The following is a 20,275-nucleotide window of genomic DNA, read 5'->3' as shown; positions in this document are numbered from 1 at the left end:
CACACTTCCTTGCACTCCCGCTTCCGGGATCATAGGCACCCTGTCCACCTCCTCTCCTGTCTACTACAAACTGCAGCTGCATGTTGGCACAGGAATAAGAACTTGTGTAGGGTTGTGTTTTCCAACCAGTGTGCCTCCAGGTTTGCAAAGCTACAACTCCCAGCATGCCCAGACAGCCAAAGGCTGTCCGGGCATGCTGGGAGTCGTAGCTTTGCAGGGGAAAGAAACAGCACCTATGTAGCACTGCTTATTTCAGTACAAACCAACATAACAGCAAGAGATCAATACAATTCAAATATACATATGTGTCAATATAAGCACTAGAAAGTAATAAATGGCAAGTAGATGCTAGTTTATAGTTTGATTATAAATCCAAAAATGTAAACATATGCTAAGATTAGTGGGAAAAAATAACCAACTGGAAGAAAAAACACTGTAAACACTGATTAAAAACGGAATGGATACATTGTATAACAATAACAAACATACTAAATAAATAAATATATCTATCTATCTATCTATATATATATATATATATATATATATATATATGCTCAACACTCAAGCCTTCATTTACAAATAGTTTTTTTTACAGATGTCAAAATCTCTAAATCCATATGTTATCCAATTGAGTTGTCAATACATGCAGAATATGGGGTAAATAATGGAGCCAACTGGCAGAAATATTTTTCTATCTCCGATACATCTCTTTAGGAATCAAATTTAACTAGAGTATACATAACTCTATGACCCATCAGAGCAGAAGGTGCTAGCAACCATAGTACCCCCTACTGGCAGTCTCCTGCATAGCAGATTTTAACATTCGCTTCTCAGTCTGCAGGTGGTGGTGATGCACAGTATTGGCAACTGCTGCAAATTGCAAAGAGTAAATCATTTAAAAATCTGGCTGCTCTTATTTAACTGTGCACTGCTGGAGGAGTATAAGCCCAGCTGCCCGTAGTGGTCTGCGTATTATTGCTGTCTAATAAGGAGGTAAAGCTGACTGTGTCTATGCATAGAATGAAAACAAAGAGCAGTAGTATATTTGCTTCCTATACCTTGCAATGTTAGCAAATCAAAACACAGGAAAAGGAAGTACAAGATTTATAAAATTCTATATTTTTAAGTTAAAGGGCTACTCCGGTGGAATATTTTTTTTTTAAATCAACTGGTGCACGAAAGTTAAACAGATATAAAAATTACTTCTATTTAAAAATTGTAATCCTTCCAGTACTTATCAGCTGCTGTATACTAAAGAGGAAGTTCTTTTATTTTTGAATTTCTTTTTTGTCTGACCACAGTGCTCTCTGCTGACACCTCTGTCCATGTCAGGAACTGTCCAGAACTGGAGCCAATTCCCATAGCAAGCCTATCTTGCTATGGACAGTTCCTGACATGGACCCTAAGTGTCCCGATTCCCCAAGGCTAGATTTCCACTTTTATGCCAAAAACCCCCCAAAAAGTGCAACAAATGCTGTACCTTGTTTTTTTTGTTTTATAACGCTATGGACATATCTTAGCTGCAAGACTATAGAGATTTTTGAAACGCCATACCCACTTGATTTTTTTTTTATCTTTGGTTTTATCCCTCCAATTTGGGGCTTTTCTGCTATTTGCAAAATTCTAGGACGTTTTTTTTCACTGAAATCTTAGTATTTCTCTCCCATAGAAGTCCATGGGAGATTTAAAAAAAAAAAAAAACACCATTAAAAACGCAATGTGGGTTTTGCATTGGCATTTTTTCTGACGTTTTTACTTTTTATAAAAAATATTGAAAAGAAGGGTGAACATAGGAACTGTAAAAACTGTGAAAGGTGAAAAAAACACAATTTCTACACAAAGGTAAAAATGCTGGAAAAATGCCAGAAAAACAGCAAAGATGCAGGAAAATGGAGTGGCAGGTTCTCAGGCATTTTGTCCGGTGTGTCTATTAACAAAAATAAAAAAAAAACACTGGCAACAACTGGAAACCTAGTCTACAACTATGTTCACAATTTTTTATTTTTTTTTATGAGCATTGTTTTTAACAGTTCACAAACTCTTTTTTCATTTTGGGCCTTTTTAAGCTATTTACAGCTCAAAAAAGTGTGTGTAAACATAGCTTAAGGGTCGGTGCACATGAATAACTGTAATAGACTATACATTAGAACACATCACATTTATTTTTCACCCTGACGCTATACAGTATAAATTTGTGAGAACAAAAAATGCTATGTGTCTGTGGTTAAAACTGGAGGCATAAGAAATACAGTAGTCAATAGCAATATACCCTAAAAAGGATTGTAGTTTAATGTGACTACTAGGTCCATAGCATGTCTGGGCATCACTTACAAAATGCTCTATGTTCTAAGTTCTAGAACGTGAATCTAAAAGGGAAAACCTAAGCAAAAACACAATGCAAGGAACCCAAAATCTATTAAGCCGTGGGAGGGACTTGCAACCTCTCTGCTGTACTATGGTACCGTAGCCCTCTTCTGTATAGAATGATGACAGAGTGAGAGGTGCACGCACCTTTCCTCGCATTAAATGGTCTTGCTGTGCTGTTCTGAACACCTGCACTATTACATTCTTTTCTTGGATTGCTTTTAATAAGAAGAAATTAACAAAGTAAAATTTGTTGACAGTGTGCACAGTCTCCCCAGCAGGCGCTCTGCTTCTCTGCTGTCACAGTCCTCACGTTCATTTCTGCAGGTGCTAAATACATGCTGACAAGAACATATGTTACTAATCTTAACCTCTTCACTGCCAGATGGACCCTCTAGCAATAAAGACTCCCTTTGTTAAGTGCCTGGCAAATGCACAATAGCATAATCCTAATTTATACTAAGTGTATATTTATTATGGCTGCTAATTGCTTTATTTTATGCCTGGCATCAAAATGTAAATGGTGTGAAAAATGTCACTTTTACTAATAGCACTATCCTCCATGCGAGAGTTGGCTTCATATTAAAATAAATATGTTACTTTATCTTAATAAATTACAATCACAATTTAGAAGCAGTTATTCTATTACTGCCGCAGATGTGCCACATCATCATGGATCTCACGCTTTTTCCACTTTTGCTACTGTACAGCAAACCAAGTACAACCTGTTCCTATGTACTAATACACTTCTAAAAAAAAAAAAAAAAAAACATATATATATATATTTTTTTAAATCAACTGGTGCCAGAAAGTTTAACAGATTTGTAAATTACTTCTATTAAAAAATCTTAATGCTTCCAGTACTGATTAGCTATTATCCACAGGAAGTTCTTTTCTTTTTGAATTTCCTTTCTGTCTGACCACAGTGCTCTCTGCTGACACCTCTGTTCCTGTTAGGAACTGTCCAGAGCAGGATATGTTTTCTGTTGGGATTTGCTCCTACTCTGGACAGTTCCTAAAATGGACAGAGGTGTCAGCAGAGAGCACTGTGGTCAGACAGAAAGGAAACTCCAAAAGTCAAAACTTCTTGTGGATCATACAGCAGCTGATAAGTACTGGAAGGATTAATTTACAAATCTGTTTAACTTTCTGGAACCAGTTGATTTAAAAAAAAAAAAAAAAGTTTTCCAGTGGAGTACCCCTTTAAACAACACAATGTAACTCCAAGTCAATCACACATCTGTGAAATCACACTGTCCACTCAGGAAGCAACACTGATTGACAATCAATTTCACATGCTGTTGTGCAAATGGAACAGATAGCAGGTGGAAATTATAGGCAATTAGCAAGACACCCCCAATAATGGAGTGGTTCTGCAGGTGGTGACTAGAGACGAGTGAACTTACAGTAAATTCGATTCGTCACAAACTTTTCGGCTCGGCAGTTGATGGCTTTTCCTGCATAAATTAGTTCAGCTTTCAGGTGCTTCCGTGGGCTGGAAAAGGTGGATACAGTCCTAGGAGACTCTTTCCTAGGACTGTATCCACCTTTTCCAGCCCACCGGAGCACCTGAAGGCTGAACTAATTTACGCAGGAAAAGTCATCAACTGCCGAGCCGAGAAGTTCGTGACGAATCAAATTTACTGTAAGTTCGCTCATCTCTAGTGGTGACCACAGACCACTTCTTAGTTCCTATGTTTCCTGGCTGATGTTTTGTTCACTTTTCAATGATGGCGGTGCTTTCACTCTAGTGGTAGCATGTGATGGAGTCTACAACCCACACAAGGGGCTTAGGTAGTGCAGCTCATCCAGGATGGCACATCAATGCAAGCTTTGGCAACAAAGTTTGCTGTGTCTGTCAGCATAGTGTCCAGAGCATGGAGGCGCTACCAGGAGACACTCCAGTACATCAGGAGATGTGGAGGAGGCCGTAGGAGGGCAACAACCCAGCAGCAGGATCGCTACCTCTGCTTTTGTGCAAGCAGGAGCAGGAGGAGCACTGCCAGAGCACTGCAAAATGACCTCCAGCAGGCCACAAATGTACATGTGTCCACTCAAACGGTCAGAAACAGACTCCATGAGGGTGGTATGGGTAAACGTATCTAAAAAACAAAGTGGAGCTTCTCATGGGACAGTAACTCGAGTTAAATCAATAGGCGAACATGATAGGGCAATCTTGCTCACCTTTTTTGGTTGTGTGCCAGACGCTACCACCTTAAATAGCCTGTAGTAAACGGTGCAGCCACCCGGGTTTTGGCAGTGGAATGTCCTCAGCCGACAGTAGAGATGTCTGGATGCAGGAAAAAGGACATGGGTAATCCATGCAGAAATACTCACAGTCAGTGGTATATGTTAAGAAAGTCCATTTATTAAGGTGCCAATATAAACAAATGCGTTTTGAGGCCTTTGCTAGCCTCTTTCTCAATGTTAAAAGTGGCATGAGGGTGGTATGAGGCCCCGTCGTCCACAGGTGGGGTTTTGCTTACAGCCCAACACCATGCAGGACATTTTGCATTTGCCAGAGAACACCAAGATTGGCAAATTTGCCACTGGCGCCCTGTGCTCTTCACAGATGAAAGCAGGTTTACACTGCGCACATGTGACAGACGTGACAGAGACTAGAGACGCCGTGGAGAATGTTCTGCTTCCTGCAACATCCTCCAGCATGACCGGTTTGGCGATGGGTCAGTAATGGTGTGGGGTGGCATTTCTTTGGGGGGCCGCACAGCCCTCCATGTGCTTGCCAGAGGTAGCTTGACTGTCATTAGGTACCGAGATGAGATCCTCAGACCCCTTGTGAGACCATATGCTGGTGCAGTTGGCCCTGAGTTCCTCCTAATGCAAGACAATGCTAGACCTCATGTGGGTGGAGTGTGTCAGCAGTTAATGCAAGAGGAAGTCATTGATGCTATGGACTGGCCTGCCTGTTCTCCATACCTGAATCCGATTGAGCACATCTGGGACATCATGTCTCGCTCCATCCACCAACGGCACATTGCACTACAGACTGTCCAGGAGTTGGCGGATGCTTTAGTCCATGTCTGGGAGGACATCCCTCAGGAGACCAACCGCCACCTCATCAGGAGCATGCCCAGTCATTCTAGGGAGGTCACAAGGGCACGTTGAGGCCACACACACTGATGAGCCTCATTTTGACTTGTTTCAAGGACATTACATCAGCCTGTAATGGTTTTCTACTTTGATTTTGAGTGTGACTCTATATCCAGACCTCCATGGGTTGATAAATTTGATTTCCATTGATAATTTTTGCGTGATTTTGTTGTCAGCACATTCAACTATGTAAACACGAAAGTATTTCATATGATTAGTTCATTCATTCAGATCTAGGATGTGTTATCTTAGTGTTTCCTTTATTTTTTTAAGCAGTGTATATATATATATATATATATATATATATATATATATATATATATTATACAAAAAAGAAGGTTGCAGCAGTACTCTTGGTCAAAAAATGGAGACTCTTAGCGCACTTTTTGATCAAAATGCCCTCTGTAGCCGTGCACCTCTCCGTGTTCCACTGGAGGTTTTTTAAATTGCTAGTTGATCCAGCATGTCACCCAGTCAGAGGCTGTATGCCCAGCAGAAGTGAGTGAAATGAGTGTTAGGGTCCCATCCGAAATGAGGCCACCTCCACGTGGTGGATGGGGGACACGTTTTGATCAAAAAGTGTGCTTAGAGCCTCCATTTTTTGACCAAGAGTGCTGCTGCAACCTTCTTTTTTGTATACTTTGTACTTGCCACAGCAGCGTGCACCCGTGTATTAGGTAGTTGTGCTGGCTATTTTTCTTTTTGTTTTTGCTGTGCAATTTTGGGAGAGTGGCACCCTCTGTAGCCGTGCACCCCTCCCTGTTTCACACAGCAGTATTAGGTAGTTGTGCTGGCTATTTTTCTTTTTGTTTTTTAGAGATATATAATATATATATATAGATATATATATACATATATATATATATATATATATATATATATATATATATATATATAGTAAATTTGAGTAGCCGTATTAGTCCAGTGATGCAGATGCAAATCCTAAAATGTTGCAGTATCTTGTAATACCTTTTTTATTGGACTAACAGCATTTTGTAGAGACAAGCTTTCGGGATTCCTCCCTTTATCAAGTCCTGCTTTGGACTTGATAAAGGGAGGAATCCCGAAAGCTTGTCTCTACAAAATGCTGTTAGTCCAATAAAAAAGGTATTACAAGATACTAGACACCTACATAAGAGCCTATACCTCAAAGAGGTAAGTAATGTGCATGATAGAAGCACCACCAAAAACACAGAAAAAATTATGCACAAATGGGGTTGGTAGGTAAGGTCTGGCATACTTGTCCTTTTTAGTCTTTGGGTTTGGCTCTCTCATTTATTTCCTCCTTGCCCTCTTGGGTTTAGCAGTATTTTGGTGCGATCTTATGTTGATATAGGTATCAACTTAAGATTGCACCAAAATACTGCTAAACGCAAGCAAGAGGGCAAGGAGGGAATAAATGAGAGAGCCAAACCCAAAGACTAAAAAGAACAAGTATGCCAGACCTTACCTACCAACCCCAACGATGGTTTCACCACTGAATGGCTTCCTCAGGGGTTGTGGCTATCCTACCTTCACACCAGCCTAATATACCAAGATCCAGCCACTTACATCTCATCACAATTAAACTGACATTAATCACCCCCAATCAGAACATCCTAAGAGATATCACCGCCCATAGAACCTAGCTATATCCAATCCTGCTTTGATGATTTTCACACACCTGAATTTCATTGCGTCTCACATATACACACACATATATATATACATTTTTCGTCTTCCACCAATCAACATTACACTAATTAACTATTAGCACTTATCCATTAGTAATTTATAAAATATATGTTTTTTTTTATTTTTTTATTATTCACTATTATTTCTCATTTACTATTCATTATTATTCTAATTCATTTTGTATTTTAATGAATTATATTTTATCATTTATTATTTATTTATAAATTAATTAATTTTTTTCAAATCTACTTATTCATTTTATGTAGTATTATCATTAGTATCAGTTTTTCTCATTTGTATAATCATGTTTCAAGCTTTTTCTAGCATTATTCATTTATTCACTGCATGATTAGCATTTGGTTGTATTGGGTAATTCATTAAATATATTGATTTTTCTTGTATCTTCACGGTTGGGTTGCTGTGTTTCACTTTTTTTCTCTCATTCAATTTCACTCCCCTCTCTCACTTCACTTCTGCCCACACTTCTCCCCTTCTTGTTTTTTTTTTTCTGTCATTTTATTTGCCTGATCACGTGGGATACACATCATGTGTTACTATTTTCTTACCCTTCTGCGCTTGCGCTTATTCTTTTATCCACGCTAGCGCCTCTTGACTTACACTGCGCCTGCGTGTTCCTGCCGGAGAGCCCGGTCATATGGTCGATGTACCACATGACCGTACCCTACTCGCGGAAGACGCAGTGCGCGTGTGCACGCATCTTCATAGCCCGGTCATGTGATTACATTAGTCATGTGACTTGGCTTGTTTTACCGGAAGCACGCAGACGGCGTCCCGGACATCAGGAGTTCTGGCAGACACCATCTCTAGGTAAATTCGGAACACCATTGGATATAGCTAGGTTCTATGGGCGGTGATATCTCTTAGGATGTTCTGATTGGGGGTGATTAATGTCAGTTTAATTGTGATGAGATGTAAGTGGCTGGATCTTGGTATATTAGGCTGGTGTGAAGGTAGGATAGCCACACCCCCTGAGGAAGCCATTCAGTGGTGAAACCATCGTTGGGGTTGGTACGTAAGGTCTGGCATACTTGTTCTTTTTAGTCTTTGGGTTTGGCTCTCTCATTTATTCCCTCCTTGCCCTCTTGCTTGCATTTAGCAGTATTTTGGTGCGATCTTATGTTGATACCTATATTCCATTGCCCTCTGACCTCATACTTATGTTTATTATCATTTCTATGCTGAGTTCCAGTCCCTACCTACCTATTTGAAGTTTCTTTCGGTGCCTTGTTTTTATCATGTATATGTATTGTTGTTTTTAATTGATGATACACTTTAATAAAGATTTTGTTAACTTTTCTTCTATATGCTGTCCATTTGTGCATAATTTTTTCTGTCTTTTTGGTGGTGCTGCTATTACAAGATACTGTAACATTTTATGATTTGCATATATATATATATATATATATATATATATATATATATATATATAAAACAAAGAATAAGTTGGCCAGCACTATTGATTCCAAACTATTATACGGACCTGGCTTACAGGTTCAGGCTGCTGGGCTAAATATACAGCAATTCACACAGAGGCATATTCATAGTGTAGGGTCCGTCCCAATGAGATCACCTTACCGTGGTGGGATGGTCCAAGCTATTTGGCCGCCAAATTACAAGCTAAGTATCTCACTATTTCATTACTGCACCATAGCTGAATAGCTTCTCATGTTGTATCTATATACTCATGTTTTATCTATATCTTTGTGCTAGCAGTGTGCTGCTGTATTCTCCTGTTGCTGTGTATACATATATATATGTTTTATATGGATTTGTTTTTAAAACCACTAACCCATGTCTGGATGATTTATGTACATCCCCTAAATTGTTTGTGATGCACTTTGATTGCACGTGCACTTTATACATTTGTATACATTGTTTTAATTATGTTTTGCAGTATCAATGGAAGCACAATTAGAGAGCCTGGAGGTGGTAGCATCAGCATAAGGAGACCATATGGTGGCACAATGACAGAGCCTGGGGGTGGCAGCATCAGCATGAGGAGACCATAGAGCAGCACAATGAGAGAGCCTGGATGTGGCAGCATTAGCATGAGGAGACCATAGAGCAGCACAATAAGAGAGGTTAGAGGTGGCAGCATCAGCATGAGGAGACCATAGAGCAGAACAATGAGATAGCCTGAAGGTGGCAGCATCAGCATGAGGAGATCATAGAGCAGCACAATGAGAAAGCCTGGAGGTGGCAGCATCAGCATGAGGAGACCATATAGCAGCAAAATGAGAGAGCCTAGAGGTGGCAGCATCAGCATGAGGAGACCATATGGTGGCACAATGACAGAGTCTGGAGGTGGCAGCAGCAGCATGAGGGCCATGATAACTGAGGGTTGAGTCTGAAGAACCCACCGACTCTTGACTGGGGGTGTTGTACGTCAGTTGGGATGAAGTGGATGACCGAGTGAACCAATCAGTCACGGCTGCTAGGTTGCTGGTCAAGACATGACTGCTAGCCGACACCGGGAGCTCAGACCTCTCGCTGTGACTCCTGCTGCCACACGCCCCTACTCTGCTGAGACCTCTGCCTGATGAATTTAGGCCTCTGCTGTGACCTCTGCCTGCGCCTGATGAATTTAGGCCTCTGCCACTCCTTTGTGCACATCCTGGCATTTCTCTGCCTGACATATTTAGTGCATATATGAGGGGAGTGCAATACGCTTCACTATGCTTAAAACAGTATTTGTCTAGAACAGCAGCAGGTGTATAATCTTGGCTGGCCCTTCGCAGTATCTAGACCCTTGGCAGATTAAATGTTACAAAATAGTACACTACTTAGATGTAGGTATGTGGTATACACTTTTGAGGGCAGAAAAATGCGCTATAGTACGCTTAAAAAAGTATTGGAGTAAAACACCAGCCGGTGATTACTTTTACCTGGACTTTAACAGTATCTAGGCCCTTGACAGATTAACAGGTACAAAATAGTACACTACTTAGATGTAGGTATGTGGTATGCACTTATAAGGGGAGGACAATGCGCTACAGTACGCTTAAAATTATTGGAGTAAAACACCAGCCAGTGATTACTTTTGTCTGGCCTTTAACAGTATCTAGGCCCTTGACTGATTAACAGGTACAAAATAGTACACTACTTAGATGTAGGTATGTGGTATGCACTTATGAGGGGAGGACAATGCGCTACAGTACGCTTAACAAAGTAGTGGAAAAAAAAAACAGCTGGTGATTACTTTTGCCTGGCCTTTAACAGTATCTAGGCCCTTGACTGATTAACAGGCACAAAATTGTACACTACTTAGATGTAGGTATGTGGTATGCACTTATGAGGGCAGAAAAATGCGCAACAGTACACTTAAAAAATGTATTTGTGCACAACACCAGCAGCACACAACAGTGCTACAGCACACAGTCACTGTGTACTAAACCCAAAATGTCACTCTCTCTAAGACTATTAGGAATGGACTTCTGGGTATGTATTATACCGTCTACAGACTAGTATAACCAGCAGACCATTTGCTGTGGAACAAAGACACAGAGTTGTGCTAAAAACTTATTCCTCCCTCCTCTGCTAAGGTTTCTCCAGCTGAGCCAGCTTGTTCAAACATATGAGGCAACACACAGATCTCTGTCCCTCACTGTAATACAATGCTGTAGAAAGTGACTGGGTGGTTAATCGCTGCAGTAAACATTATTTTCTGTGAAAAACGCACTGCTCTCTGTCTACCAGAACGTTGATGTGACTAGGAGGTGAAACGCTGCTGGAAAAAACTTTTCTGTGTAATACACAAAGCGCTGTCTATCATATCTCTCTGCAGTGAAAGGATGAAGTGACTACCCGGAATATAGGGATGTGACATCACAGGGGTGACTGGCTGCTGATAGGCTGCGTCCTGCATGTGGATCCACTATTTTAGATGCCCTGGAGCCTGGACCGCACTAAATGAAGTATAATTAAGCGATTCGCACGATAGAATCATTGCGATATTCGCATTCGTTGTGAATCAAATTTTTCATGAAATTCGTGACGATTTCGGATTCGTCGTATTCGATTCTCTCATCTCTATTCACAATGAAAGACAAACCTAGTAACAAGTTTCTCTTACACAGCTAAATAGAGGAAACTAGAGTGGAGTCTAAGTTTTACTAGTTCCAGCGCTTTGAGGGAATACCTGAAGCTTAGTTCCAGCGCTTTGAGGGAATGCTCCAGTGCTTGCATCATGTTCAGGAGGTAAAGTCCCAGGGCACCAGGATGTACATTTATGTCCAATGTCCTTAAGGGGTTAAAAATATGTTATCAGGCCCCCTCCCAAGCTATGAAAAGGTTACGCTAACTTGTTTCTTTATGAGTGACCACAAGTCCTTTAAAGTTTATTCTTTTTAAAGTTATATAGCTTTAACTGATAGAGGAATAAATAACAATACCTTCCATGTAGAATACAAATTTAACAAGTACACTAACTTTAAAGTTTTGTCAATAGGATAAACAATCATCCAAACAGTGTAGGAGAAAAGCGGTCAACATTTACAAACCTGAAAAGAAGATGAAGTCCCATTCATAGCAGAAACATTTCCTCACAGACATTAACACTAGATGTTTAAATAGAGGTAATATCAGAGCTATGACATATTCGGGGCAATAAAGTTTGGGCAGTCTGGTTGTCTGTCCTGCCGATTTATTAATAAAAAAAAGAGGAGCACGTTGCTTAAAATGAGGTGTGCCAAAAGCTGTCAATCTGGCAACTTAAACTTGGCATAAAATGTGTGATCATGCGTCAAAAAAATGACACGCAACTTTTAAAAATACTTCTGGGAGGTTAGTGTTCTGTCAGGTCATTGGGTTTCCTCCGATTTGATAGGAAGAACAAAGACTGGCACAAACAATTGTGCAACTTTGGTACATGACACAACAAAGTTTTGTAGAAAAGTGCTTTAATTACCCCCCACTAAGTATCCTTGCATTTTTCTACTGCTTCTGCTGCTACTATTAGGGTATGTTCACATGACAGAATTTGTGCGGAATGTCCCCACAGAATATTCTGCATAGACATTCCGCTGAAGCAGAGTCCCACTGAATTCAATAGGATTCTACAAAATTCTCCTAATCTAGCAATGTTATGGCATACCTGTATTAGAAAGAAACAGTGGTGGATAGAAGAAGTAAGATGAAGAGGTTAATATGCCATATCATTCCAGTGTTTTTTCTTCCCATGAAAAGATTTAGTTTCAATATCACCAAATGTAGACATGTCTCACCTGTCGTATTGTAGAGCTTTAAGATCTAGCTTCATCTTAGGGTCCATCACTGGCCATAATCAATGCCTTCCTCCTGAGAACATTAATTGTGTATAATGACTGCCTCCCACCAATACATCCTTGAACTTAAAAGGTCTTTACAGCCTTTTCCTTTATTCAATCAAATCATCTCTACAATTGTCCTTCTTAAGTTAAATAATACCTTTTAAGTTCTGTATTTTAATATTAAAAAAATGAGATGTAACAGGCAAACCTAATGGAAGTGCTAACATTTGAGAACTAGTAGAATGGCTGCCATTATACTATATAATGTTTGAAGATTACAGAAAACACAGTGGCCCTGATTTACTAAAACCCAAGTGTTTAATGTGGAGTGTTTTTCTTTTTACTCTGGTTTCCCCCCCCCCCCCTTGATTTACTAATCTGTCGCCCATCTCCGTTTTTTTGTGTCGCAGGGGTTTAAATCTGTCGCATGAAATGTATTCTCCCCTAACAGGCAATATTGCCATGATGATTACAGAAACATCCAATTAAAGATAGGAAACTGAGAAGCAAAAACACTAAACAGATTAAGATATATGGGTCAAAAAGAATTTTAAAAAGTTGTACAATGTAACATGTTGAAAGGCTGCATTCACACAGCCGTTTGTCTCTGTCAATTCAGACTAAATAAGTGCTTGTACTACTACCCCCATCATGGAACAGGGTCGGTTCCATGTTGGGGGCAGCAGTACACGGGCTGAGGGATTGATCGTATCCAATCAGAAGTTATTAAGCAGGGGAGTGGGCATCCCCAGCGATGTACAGTGTACTTTTAATTTAATTTTTAAATTCCCCTCCGGGAGAAACGATGCGGTGGGGAAAGATATATAGAATGGCTGAGGGGTGTGTATATGTCTGGCCCCTGCAGCGCTTCTATATATCTTGCCCCCTGCTGCACTGTATAAGTCTTGCCCCCTGCAGCGCATTTATATAGATATTGTCCCCCGCAGCGCATGTATATATATATATATATTCCCACCACAGCGCTATCATAAGCCCCCGGCTTAAAGAATAATTTTCTTTCATAGCGCTGCGGCGGCACATGTACATAGAAGCACTGTGGGGGCAAGATAACACTATATGTCTGGCTCCCCATGGCGCTTCTATAATCATATGCCTCCACAGCTCTATAAATGAAAAGTATTCTAACAGCAGCGCATCTGGCCAGGAAGCCGGACTGCCCGATGCGCTGCTGATAGAATACTTTTCATTCATAGCGCTGCAGAGGCATATAATTATAGAAGCGCTGTGGGGGCCAGAGATATGGATGTATGTCTGACCCCCGCAGCGCATCTATATACAGATACTACCACAGCACTATGAATGACAAGTACTTTTTCAGCAGTGCATCGGGCCGGCCGGCTTCCCGGCCAGATGCGCTGCTGTTGGACTGTTGGAATACTTTTCATTCATAGCACTGCTGGGGACTTAGGATAGCGCTGCAGAGGGGAAATATATATACACATGCGCTGCGGGGGGCATATGATTGCGCTGTGGGGGACAATACCTATATAAATGCGCTGCGGGAGCAAGACTTATGTAGCGCAGCAGGGGGCTAGATATATAGAAGCGCTGCAGGGGGCCAGACATGTACCCCCCCAGCGATTCTATATATCTTTTCCCACCGCATAGCTTCTATTTGAAAACCCCGTTGGGAGCCCTGAATGGCTCATCAGTACCGGCCATTCAGGGCTCCCAGTGGGGAATTTAAAAATGAAAGAAAAAGTACACTGTACATCGCTGGGGAGCACAGCATGCTGCCTGCTCCCCTGCTTAATAACTTCTGATCGGGTCTCAGGAGTGAGACCCGGTGTGATCAATACCTCGGCCCCTGTACTACTGCTACCAACATGGAACAGACCCTGTTCCGTGATGGGGGTAGGATTCACTCGGTTTTGAATAATTTTCTGACAGCTCAGAGCTGTCGGGTTTTGGTGCAGCAAAATTCACATGTTTTCCTGTGAGTTTTTCATCATACTTGGAGTGTTTTTTCTTTTTTGTCGGGGATGTGCACCTTTTTTGGCTAACCACGCCCATTTTAACGGTTTTAAAAAACACTCTGAGTGAGGGTATTTTGTGTTGAGAAATTGTGTCGCACAACGTGTCGCATGGGCTATGCGACACAAATTTGATCGCACAACCCGAGAAAACGAGTGGGGTTGACATTAGTAAATAAGGGCCAGTGTTTCAAAAGGTAGAAAATAATCCAGCACTTTGAAATAATTTCATGAATAAAACTCATAGAATAATAGTTTTTCTTCCAATGCATATATAGCATTTCAATAATATGACTGGGGAAAGAAAGGCAGAAGGTAATATACCGTATTACTGGCAAGTATTGGGGGAAAGTTACCTTAAGCATCTTTACATTGATATAGTTACATTTCTGTAGATTGTATTTTGCTAAATATTAAATATTTAAACACAGAACCATTTGATGTAAAATATTTAGCAATAACAAATATAAAGTGCATGTATAATATACAGTGACCCCTCGACTTATGATGGCCTCGACATATGATCATTTCAACATATGATGGCCTCTCAGAGCCCATCGTATGTTGAAGGCAGCCTCGACATATGATGCTGCTGTGTGTCGGGGCCATCATACAAACAGCTATCTGACAGCGCTGACAACTTCAGCAACTGACAGATCGTTGTTTAATGTGCCCCGTTCTGCCTCCTGTTATTCACATGCTGTCCTGCTAACTCATACAGGCTTTCACTGTGAGCTCCGTGTAAGCCCCGCCCCCCCAGTGCCTTGACTTGCTGCAGGCATCCAATGAGCTGTTCCCCTTCCTTTCCTATAGAGCTGTAATCGGCAGGATCGTAATGGAGGACATTCTGTCCCCCCTGAAGGTATTTAAAGAACTGTACAGTACTGTATGCGATGTCACATCACATACAATACATATACACACTATACACCCCATACATCAATGTTTCCCTATCAGTGTGCCTCCAGCTGTTGCAAAACTATAAATCCCAGCATGCCCAGACCGTCAATGGCTGTACATGCATGCTGGGAGTTGTAGTTGTGCAACAGCTGGAGGCACCCTGGTTTGTTAAACACTCCCCATACGCTCCACATACAATGGTCATCCCAGAACCAATTAGCAGTTTCCCATAGAGATATGTATTCAACATACAATGGTTCCAAGGCCCCAGAAGCAATTACCATTTTTACATAGACATATGTACTCGACATATGATGGTTTCAACATATGATGGTTCTCCTGCAACCAATTAATATCATATGTTGAGGGACCACTGTACTAAAAAGATGATTCCATTTTAAAGAATTTTCTTTTCTCATTGAGATTATAGATACCGTATTTATCGGGGTATACCACGCACCGGCCTATAACACGCACCCTCATTTTACCAAGGATATTTGGGTAAAAAAAGTTTTTTACCCAAATATCCATGGTAAAATGAGGGTGCGTGTGTGCGCGTGTATACCCCGATATACCCCCAGGAAAGGCAGGGGGAGAGAAGCCGTCGCTGCCCGCTTCTCTCCCCCTGCCTTTCCTGGGGTCTAGAGCGCTGCTGTCGCCCCTTCTCACCCCCTGGTTATCGGCGCCGCTGCCCGTTCTGTCCCCCTGACTATCGGTGCCGGCGCCGATAGCCAGGGGGAGAGAAGCGGCGCCGACAGCCAGGGGGAGAGAAGGGGCAGCGGCACCCATTGCCGGCGCCGCTGCCCCGTTGCCTCCTCCCATCCCCGGTGGCATAATTACCTGAGTCATGCGCCGCGCCGTTCAGCGCATAGCAACGATGCCGGGGACGCACGACGGAGGCCTGCAGCAGCGCGGACCTGACTCAGGTAATTATGCCACCGGGGATGGGGGGAGGCAACGGGGCAGCGGCGCCGGCAATGGGTGCCGCTGCCCCTTCTCTCCCCCTGGCTGTCGGTGCCGCTTCTCTCCCCCTGGCTATCGGCGCCGGCACCGATAGTCAGGGGGACAGAATGGGCAGCGGCGCCGATAACCAGGGGAGAAGGGCCGACAGCAGCGCTCTAGACCCCAGGAAAGGCAGAGGGAGAGAAGCGGGCAGCGACGGCCTCTCTCCCCCTGCCTTTCCTGGGGGTGTATCGGCGTATAACACGCACACAGACTTTAGGCTAAGAATTTTAGCCTAAAAAGTGCGTGTTATACGCCGATAAATACGGTAATTTGTTGTTTTATTTACAAAAATATTCCTGTGACAAATAATCTATTATATTGTGTTTATATGTGCCTAACGTTTACATGGTAATAGCTTGTGTCATTTGGGGGTACTGGTGGACAGTAAACTCTAAACAGTAAGCCTTAGTGATTAGTGCCAAGCAGCTGCGGACAAACCTAACAAAGTCATGGGATGTGTCAAGAGAGGCATAGAGGCTCGTGACAAGGACATAGTTTTGCCTCTGTATAAATCATTAGTCAGACCACACATGTAGAATTGTGTACAATTTTAGGCACCTGTATATAAAAAAAGACATGGCAGAACTAGAGAGGGTGCATAGGAGGATGACAAGGATAATTGATAGTAAGAGAGGATTAAAGGACCAAGACAGGTTATCAAGCTTGGGGTTATTTAGTTTAGAGAAAATATATCTTAGGGGAGATTTCATCACAATGTCCATATTAGAGAAAAGAAGGTTCCGCCATCATCACAGACGGGGATTCTTTATGGGTAATGCAGTGAGACTATGGAACGCTCTGCTGCATGATGTAGTGAAGTCTGACTCCATAAACAAGTTCAAGGGGGGCCTGGATCTTTTTCTAGAGAGTAATAACATTAAAGGTTATGTTTACTAGGTTTATGGGGATAGAACGTTAATCCAGGGATTTATTCTGATCGCCATATTGGGAGCCTTATGGGGGGGGGGGGGGGGGGTTGCCTTCCTCTGGATCCACACAGTCGATAGACAGTTTTTTCAACTTTACAAACTATGTTACTATATTCTGCTTAAGTGCTAGGTGGCTTGTGTAGGTAGTCTTAGGGTACCCATAAACCTTCAATAGCTGTTGGCTGAACATTTATATGGACAACAGCTGTCTCTCCTTATTTTCCCCTATGCATAAACAGGCTAAGTCGCTGGCAGACAGCTCTGGTGTTGGCCTATTTCTTGGAGAGCAAAAGGTTTGGGCAGTTGAAATTTAACATGCCTGACCCGTCTCTTCCCCAGTTTAAATGAAGTAAGAAGGCCCCTATACAGGTAAGAGAGACAACCAAACCTAACAAAGTCAGCAGATTCGCTGACATTTGAACTGAAGTGTTATCCCAAGCCAGACAATTGTTACCTAGGAAGAAAATGTGCAGATTAGTAGGGATGAGCGGATTTCTGAAAAAAATGTATTTGGCTATATAGTGGCTGAATGGCACAGCTTGGAATTGGCGCAGCATGAGTAGAACATATAGTGGCTGAATGACACAGCGTGGAGGTGGCGGCAGCATGAGGAGACCACACAGTGGCTGAATGGCACAGCCTGGAGTTGGCGGCAGCATGAGGGGAACATTTAGCGGCTGAATGACACAGCTACTAGTTTGCGGCAGCAAGAGGAGACCATATAGTGGCTGAATAACACAGCCTGGAGGTGGCGGAAGCATGAGGAGACCATATAGTGGCTGAATGGCACAGCCTGAAGTTGGCGGCAGCATGAGGAGAACATATGGTGGCTGAATGGCACAGCCTGGAGGTGTTAGCAGCAGCATCAGGAGTCCTAAAAGTGACCCAGTGACAGAGTGGTACGGTGAGTGGCAATATCAATACCACGTGACGAAGATGGGTGAAAAAAGGTGTGATGCGGAGTAATGTTTTTAACTGGGGAGCAGTGCCTTAAATCTATTGGGCACTATATATATTTGTGAAGTGTTGGTGTGGCACCATGGTCAATCTATTCTGATGCATCAATAACAAAACACCAGTGCCAAAAAGGCACAAAAAGCCCGTTACCCCTAATATTAAAACATAACTTTTATTTGATGTATGTTAAGATAGACGTGAATTAAAAATGCCTATATTGTCACAGTCTTATAAGGTTCTTAAATTGACTCAGTGTGGTAGTATTGGGAAAACTATTTAGCACCCAATACTAGGGCCAATGCCTCCAACACTGTAATACACTTAGAATGTATAATATTTTAGCCCAAGGCTGCAGTCCATTATGCTGTGTACCGTGACAACAATGAGAATTTTAAAAGCAAACAGACACTGCCACCTAGAAAACAGCAAGTAGCCAGCGGTAAAGGAACTTCACTTTATTTCACGATCAGACAACAGTAAAAGCACTCAAACGGCAGTCCATAAAAACAGGAACGCTGAAACATGCATGACGTTTCTGGTCTTGCGACCTTTATCAAATGCAATGAACTGGTGGTATGGGATGAAATATATGGGATACAGACAGGTGTAGGTAATAGGGACTGCTGATGGTGGAGGAGGAGTAAAACTTCCAAACCTCCAACCAAAAGGGGTGCTACCTCATGGGATTTTCTCCACCTACCTCGACATACCAGCCAATGGCTTAGCTTACCTGGATAATAAGGGTAATAAGGGTATCGGTGGTGTTTTTTCTCTGATGCATCAGGCATTGGTGGGTGGAAATCCTGGCTGCTCCATGCCTGATTCATCTTCACAAAGGTCAGTCTGTACACATTTTTCTTCGACAGATGAGTTCTCTTTGGGGTGACTATGGCCCCCGCCACACTAAATACCCGCTCTGATGGCACACTACTGGCCGGCTTTTCCAGGGCAAACTCTGCTAGTTGCGGTCACAATCAAGTTTGGCTGCCCAGAAGTCAGGCGGATATTCAAGGTGTGTTGGCATGTTCCTGTCAAGGTATGCCACCACCTTCTGGTTCAGGTCATGCTCCATGTCTACCTGCTGATGATGAGTTGCTTCACTATGTGGGTGAAGCAAGGTACTCATCAGCGACTGTAGACTCAGGCATCTGCTGATAGAGCTGGTACTGCTTCTGCCACCCCACCCCTCCCCAGCAACCATGGCATTGGAAGGTGAACACAGAGGGCCCCCCGAGTCAGACCTGCGAGAGGATGGACGATGTCGCCGATAGGCATTGGCCAACTGACTACATAGGATGTCTCTGTAGTAGATCAGTTTGTCCTCCCTCTCAGTGTGTGTAAAAAAGGCCCCCATTTTGTGCCGGAAGCGAGGGTCCAATAAGGAGGAGAACCAGAAGTCATTGCACAGCCGAATGGTGACAATTCGGCGGTAGCAACTGAGCATGCATCGTGCCATTTGTGCAAGTGACTCGGAGGGACTCCCTGCCTCCATCGCCACTGCATACTGCTATGGTGTGTCCGGGTCCTCTGTCTCGTCTTCCTCATAACCCTCTAACTCCTCTGGCTGCTCCTGCTTCTCCTCTCCTGTCAAATGACTAGAAAAATTGCCCATTTTGCGAAACCTAAATTGTGCTCCACTGTGCCCCTCCCCCCTCCTCTTCCAGTTCAGCTCCCACGGGGCTCATGTGGCCGTGAGATGTAGGCACTGCGTCTCCAGTGCCCTGACCAGCCATCGTTTCCAACACGTGTTGTAGGAAATGAAGCAGTGGAGTGACGTTGTTCATCCCGTAATCCTGGCAACTGACTAATAATGTGGCTTCCTCAAAGGGCCTGAGTAAATGGCAGGTGTCACGTATGAGCTGCCACTGGTTGACATTGAAGTTACACAGGGGAGTCCCGTTATCCGCTTGGATCAGCAAGAAATCGATGATGGCTTTTCTCTGTTCGTATAGTCGGTCCAACATATGGAGGGTGGAATTCCAACGTGTGGAAACGTTTCAAATCAGACTATGTTGGGGGATACCGTTCAGACACTGCAGCTCAAGGAGGGTGT

General features: G+C 42.6%; 2 long non-coding RNA genes across 3 annotated transcripts in view; both read right to left on the bottom strand.

Moving 5' to 3' along the window:
• The window catches only part of LOC130361793 (uncharacterized), a 409,253-nt gene that overhangs the window by 88,709 nt on the left and 300,269 nt on the right, over positions 1 to 20,275 (bottom strand). The gene's annotated exons all lie outside the window — the stretch shown is intronic.
• Positions 1 to 20,275, bottom strand: part of LOC130361795 (uncharacterized) — a 144,375-nt gene that overhangs the window by 2,356 nt on the left and 121,744 nt on the right. For both annotated transcript variants that reach the window (XR_008891158.1, XR_008891159.1), the window contains exon 2: positions 12,393 to 12,465. This is a non-coding gene — a long non-coding RNA (uncharacterized LOC130361795). The remainder of the gene's footprint in view (positions 1 to 12,392; positions 12,466 to 20,275) is intronic.

The sequence above is a fragment of the Hyla sarda genome, chromosome 3 (genome assembly GCF_029499605.1).
Source record: "Hyla sarda isolate aHylSar1 chromosome 3, aHylSar1.hap1, whole genome shotgun sequence".
Lineage (NCBI taxonomy): Eukaryota > Metazoa > Chordata > Amphibia > Anura > Hylidae > Hyla > Hyla sarda.
The sequence above is the reverse complement of the archived record's forward strand: the minus strand, read 5'-3'. Positions and strand labels throughout refer to the sequence as shown.